Source organism: Hydra vulgaris, chromosome 15 (genome assembly GCF_038396675.1).
Source record: "Hydra vulgaris chromosome 15, alternate assembly HydraT2T_AEP".
Classification (NCBI taxonomy): domain Eukaryota; kingdom Metazoa; phylum Cnidaria; class Hydrozoa; order Anthoathecata; family Hydridae; genus Hydra; species Hydra vulgaris.
Genome location: NC_088934.1, coordinates 13,655,054 through 13,661,738, shown reverse-complemented (window position 1 = coordinate 13,661,738; position 6,685 = coordinate 13,655,054). Strand labels below are relative to the sequence as shown.

The following is a 6,685-nucleotide window of genomic DNA, read 5'->3' as shown; positions in this document are numbered from 1 at the left end:
TTCCTTTGAATCGTCGTTTGAAATAAAGTAACGCAACCCAAAAGTAATACTTCCTGTCACCATGTTGCGCTTTATTTGGTACTTTTTTTTTCACGTGCCCCAAGAAGTTTTTTGTCTTTTTAGGAATTAAAAATAAAACGTGGGAGGGGAGAGGGAGGGGGAGCCTGCCTTTTAACCCTCTTCCCCCCCCCCCTCCCCCCTTCCTCAATGGCTTCGGCCATGGCAAGTACTTACAACTTAAATTTAAGATTCTAATATGTATTATCTTACAGTTCTATTCTTAGTATTTATTTATCATTTGTAACTCCAATCTACAAGCCAATTGAGATATAGCTGTAAAATTCTGCTGTCCTAAAAGACTGACGCTGTCTGCGCAAACAATTATGTTGAATGCCGTTGGTTACCGTTAGTCGGAGTAACAGAAGGTTTCTTTTGTAAAATTTTGTCCCTTTTTTTCCAAGTGAATTTCTGATATTTTTTTAGTAATTTAACCTACATATAAACGTAGTTTGAACTTAAGCTTAATATCAAGCAAGTTCTTAAAAAAAAAAAAAAAAGTAATTAGAGATCGTGATGATCTCCTAATATATATTTTTTCTCCTTTTATGTCTTCAACTCTTAGTCTAAGAGTTGAAACTATAATAGTTATTTTGATGAGTTGAAAAACCAATTGAGTCACTCGGACCAAGTTGCATGAGTTATAGCTATATATTATTTAACTTTAACTCATGCAACTTCTATGTCTTCTATTATATAATATAATATATATTCTTTTAGTTGCAGATATATAGTAATGCAAGTGACCTTTTAAAACTACATAAAAAGCCAGTTTGAAGAAGTTAGGAAGACAAACCATTTTTTACAAAGAAGAATAATTATTTATTATAGAAATTCCTAAACTTTGAATTGAAGCTGTTGCTGATTGGGGTTTTTGACAAAAAGCATAAATGAATCATTAAAATTTTCAGGATATCAAAAACGTTGATAGTTTTCAATTTGCTCTAAAAACGAAAAACATCCAAGAGTTGAAAATTATAGATTTCTAGAGGTGTTTAGGGGAGGTCATTTTCAAAAGAAACAATACTTCAAATATCAGACAATTTTGATCATGATAAAGCGATCTAGATTACTAGAAACATTGTTTCTAGTCAATATTTCAAACAAACTTCATTTATTGTTTCAAACAAACAAAACATAAAGTTGGAACTATAAATAGTTACTTTGATGAGTTGAAAAATGCACTTGAGTCATTCGGACCAAGTGATTTATTTGCTTATTGGTAGTATTCAACTTTTAAGCAATTTTAATTTAGACAAAAAAAAGCCTTTCAAATGACCTAAGAAAATACTTAGTAGTCTTCTTTGAATTATGATAATTTAAAGAAGAAGGCAAAGTTCGGAAAATGTGCAACATTAAAACTTCAATTTTAATTGTGTGGTGTGACTCTGCTTAAAGAATAATATGGTTGTATAACTACTATGGTTGTTTATGAAAGTTGAATGTTTAGGAAGGTCTTACTAGATTAAACATCTATGAAGATTAAGTGACAAGAGGGCTACATGATACATCAATCAATTAAATTAAATTAGGTTGATTTTACATGTAAATATTTAATAAGTGATTTAAAATATGTTTCTTGATAAACGTTCTACATATTAATGAATCTAAACTATATTTAACTTCTCTTTTTAAAGCAGACATTAAATTAACTAAGTAGCATGACATTTACTTTTTTTATATTGCCACACATTTAATGAAGTCATTAGATGTATCTGTCTATGTTCTAATGAACTTCTGTTAAAAACATGAACTGGAAGAAAAAAAATCAGGAAGTTTAAGTTCCCTAATTTTCCCGAATAAGATTTTCTAACTCTATTTGTGAAATGTTTTGTATAATAATTTAAAAAAACATTGTTTATCAAAATGTCTACTTCATCTGTGTCAAAAATGATGACAAAAACACAAATAAAATAAATGAAAAAGAAGAAGTTTTTGATGTTTAACTGACTGTGAGTGTTGTAGTTTTTAGTACCAATGTCATCTGATTACATTGTATACCCAAAACAATAACTTGTTTTGAATTTTTTTAAAAGAGATAAAAGCTTTTAAAAATATTACTTTTCAATTTATTATGTAAATTATTTATTTAACTACAACAAGTAATAAAAAAAAAAAAAAAAATAGAGATTAATAACTAACCTTTTTTTTTTAATTTGGAAAAACTGATGTATTTGATGATACATTATTTTGCCATAAGATATATGGTGTGTTCTTTGATATCATAATTAAATTTTTAAAATTTTAAACTTCAAGTCACCCTATTTTCTAAATAAGATATTTTTAGATAAGACGGTCAAAACCAAATTTTCTTTTTTTTCCATATGATTAGAATGGTATAGTTTATATAAATAAAATCATTTTGTATTGATTTCAAAATAACAGTTCTTATTTTCTTATAAACCACAAAGGTTTGATCATTGATCCTTAATTTGTTTTACTTATAACCTTTATCTCATTAGATGCATTTATGAAAGGTTACTTATTTCTTTTACCAAATATTCTTTTGAACCATATAATTTTTTTTTTAATTCCATTAAACTGTAATTTCAGTCGTTATCTCTAATCAAACTTTCTGTTAATTTGTATACTATTTATTTGAGTGAAATATATATATATTTTTTTATTTTCAATTTATCACTTTTTTTGAAAAAAGGAAGTTATTGACTTGCAAATAGTTGTAATATGAAATGACACTATTTGATAATAAGAGATTGAATATATACATATGTATTCAAGCCTTAAAAATTTATTATCTACAGTTTTAATGTGAAAATAGTATTTAAGCAGTAAATACAAGAATTAATTTTATAATGTAATAGTTTATTGTTTTCTCATATAAAAACTAAACTGGGAAAGTGAATAAGTTCATTTGCAATTTCTGATTTGTTAGTAGTGTTTAATTTTAATTTTTTGAAACTGCTCAAATATGATTTTTAATAATGTTTAACTATTTATATACTGATAGATCTTGTATTTATATACTGATAGATCTTGTATTTTATCCATAAAATATCCATAAAAATATCCAGATTAGAGAACAACAAATTATAAGCATAATTATTGTAATAGATTGACTCTAGTGGATAGGATAAGGTTTTCGGTTGAATATACGAGAGTTCTTTTTCATAAATATGAGATCAATAACAACTCTCATTTTTGTTATTGGTTTGCTTTATTACATTTTGAAAACAAAAAATATTTCTCTGTTTAAATTGTTTTGATATTTCAATGCTTTCTTTCAAGCATACATTTATAATTTCCATCTAATGTAGTAATTCTAATTACTATAACATATATTGTTTAATATTAAATTATAGGCAACTTTGATAAACATATTCAGTAACAATTTTAAATATCACTTGTTTCTAACCAATAAATGCAATCACATAAAATTTTGTAATCTCCTTTTTCTATTACACACTATAACATTCCTATACATATAAACAAACAACTTTTGCCTGTATTTCTTTAAATTTAATGAAGTACAAGCAAAAGTTGTGTGCTTGTCATTTTAAATGTTTAAACAGTTAAAATGAATATATAAATAAAAATAATAGGAATAAATGTTTTTAAAAGTATTAGAATTCTTAACAAAGCAAATTTAAATTAAAAAAAAATTAATGACTCTTTTACTTAATTGAATTAATATCATAAAATGAAATACCGTCAAAGAGGGTTACTTTGGCCAGCATGGGTAACTTTGGCCACACTTCGGTAAAAAGATTATTTAGCTTATAACTTCATTAAATATATATTTTTTCCCACTTTCATACATGCAAATCATAGATTACACTTTAACTTTAATTATTATGTGGGTATTTAATTTTTCAGCTTTTTTTAGGTTGGCACTACTGGCAGTAAAAGTTTTGTTGTTATGGTTACATCAATATTTACTTTCCAAACTTTTTTCATGTACACCTAACTAAATACAAATTTACAAAGCAAGTAAGTACTCTAATTACTTATATATATAGTTGTTAGACATTATCTAAATTATTACAATAATATGTAATCAATTTTTTTTGTTTATTGCTAAGAATGTTATGGCATAACCTATTCCAGCGTAAGTGGGTAACTTGGAAAGAATCAGAACATGGAAGAAATCTGGCAAATATTCCAAAAGATATATTCCCTAGACTGCTAAAAGAGCTGATTGATGGACTTTATGCTGAAAAAGGAAACAATATTGTTTCGGTATTTAGAAAAACTGGTATTTATCCACTCTGCAAAGAAAATGTTCTTAAAAGACTTCCACAGAAAGAAGTGGACTCCAGCATTGTCAGTGAAACCTTTATTGAACACATTTCTAAGAAAAGAGATGAGTGTAAAAGTAACACAAAAGAGAAGAGGAAGCGAAAGAAATTGAATGCACTACCTGGCAAAAGCATTTACTACGAAGATTTGTTATTTGATGAAAACGTCCCTTCAACGAGCAATGGAGGCAAAAGTAAAAAACCGAGAAAGATTATTTGTGAAGAAGAAATTGACAGTCCTGATAGCATTAGTGATGATGATACAATTATGTCACTCCACGACATGTCAAATAATTTGAACTTTTCAGAAAGTGAAGATAATACTGGACTTGAAAGACAGGATTTTCCTACAATGAGCTTGGACGAAAAGAGGTGTTTGAAGGAAGGCGATTTTGTAGTGGTGTTGTATGACAAAAACTACTAGGCAGGACTCATTGACAAGATGCCTGATGTAAATGAAGAAAGGCCAACAATTGATTGCATGGAGAAGAAAAGCAAGTGCTGGATTTGGCCCTAGAAGAAAGACAAGTTAATTAACAGTTGGAAGGATGTCATTTCAAAAATTGAGCCTCCAAAACTATTGAACAAAAGAGGCCATTTTAAAGTTCCTGAACTGGATGTTTTTTTTCCTTTTTAAGTGTTTTAGTTTGCAACTAAAATCTTTTAGCTTAGAATTTACTTGACAGGTTTCAGTTTTATATGTGTAACCAATTTTTTCAATTAAGTTCAATGTTGTGTTTTTCTTCTAATGTTTTATAAATAAATAAGATTTTGAATTTTTAAATTTGTCTATTACTTTCCTTTGGGCCATAGTTACTCAATGGGTGGGGTATATTTGTACTAGATTATTTTTACAATGCATTTTATATGAGAAAACAACAAGTGGTCAAAGTAACCCAACCCAACCCCTGGGTAACTTTAGCCAAATTTTTAAAATAACCAAAAATAAATATATTATTTTTAAATATTTAAAAATGTGGTATGGATAGATAGGGAATCTTTTATTTAATAGTTTAAAAATGTTTTTACTAACTTACTACAGTTCATATTAAATATAACATTACTAAAGTTTTAAGATGCAAGTTTTTTGGCCAAAGTAACCCTTTTTGGCGGTAGTCAATAGTTGTATCCAGTTTAGTTTAGAAAAAAACATCTTGACAAATATTAGCAAATAAAGACACAATTGTTTAAAAAAATTTTCTTTTTTTTCATACACTATATTAAAAAAAAGTAACACAAAAAAGGAACCTTATTATATCCATATCTCTCTCTCCCTATATATATATATATATATATATATATATATATATATATATATATATATATATATATATATATATATATATATATATATATATATATATATATATATATATATATATATATATATATATATATATATATTTATACATATATATGTATATATACATATATATTTATACATATATATGTATATATACATATATATACATATATATATGTATATATATATATATATATATATATATATATATATATATGTACATATACAAATATATACATATACATATATATGTACATATACATATATATGTACATATACATATATATGTACATATACATATATACATATTTTTTTTTGTTTGTTTTTGTTTGTTTTGTTAATTCACCTCCCCAAGGCCCAGAAGGCCACTACAAACGAGGAGGCTACTAAATTGTGGTTATAACCCTCTCTCAACTCTATAACTCTGAAACACGAACCTTGACAAACAAGGCTGCAGCGCGGAGAAACAAGTTGTATATACATATATATGTACATATACATATACAGTGGTGTGAAAAATATTAAGACCATTGTCGAAAAAGTGAATTTTTTAAATTCACTTTTTCGACAATGGTCACACACACACACAATGTCATAAAATGAGCCTAGTTCAGTATTTTGTGGATGCTCCTCTAGCTGCAACAAGTTTTTTAACCCTCTTAGGCATCCCATCAATCAATCTTGGACACATGTCTTGTATTTTTGGATCATGTGTCCAAACCTCTATGAGCGCCTCAATCAATGCGACTATTGTTGTTGGGTTTCTGTCGGCAATTCTCTTTTTGACTATCATCCACAAGTTTTCAATTGGGTTCATGTCAGGTGAATTACCAGTCCATGGTAGGATAGGAACATTATTATGGTTCAGAAAGTTTGTAACAAAGCATGCCATATGACACGGTGCGCTGTCTTGTTGGAAGATGAAACCACCATCAGGAAAATGAATTGGAAATTGAGTTAGAAGTTTTTCCTCCAATATGTTGGTGTATTGATGTTGATCCATTCTGCCTTCAACAATTCTAAGGGGTCCGACACCATGAGAACTTATCATCGACCATACCATTACTGA

At 27.4% G+C, this 6,685-nt stretch overlaps 1 protein-coding gene across 1 annotated transcript in view; it reads left to right on the top strand.

Annotated features, from left to right (window-relative positions):
- The first annotated feature begins 358 nt into the window (after nucleotides 1-358).
- The window catches only part of LOC136092264 (TBC1 domain family member 31-like), a 75,948-nt gene continuing 69,621 nt past the window's right edge, over nucleotides 359-6,685 (top strand). The window contains exon 1 of the mRNA XM_065820088.1: nucleotides 359-425. The gene's annotated coding sequence lies outside the window, so the exon portion shown is untranslated. The remainder of the gene's footprint in view (nucleotides 426-6,685) is intronic.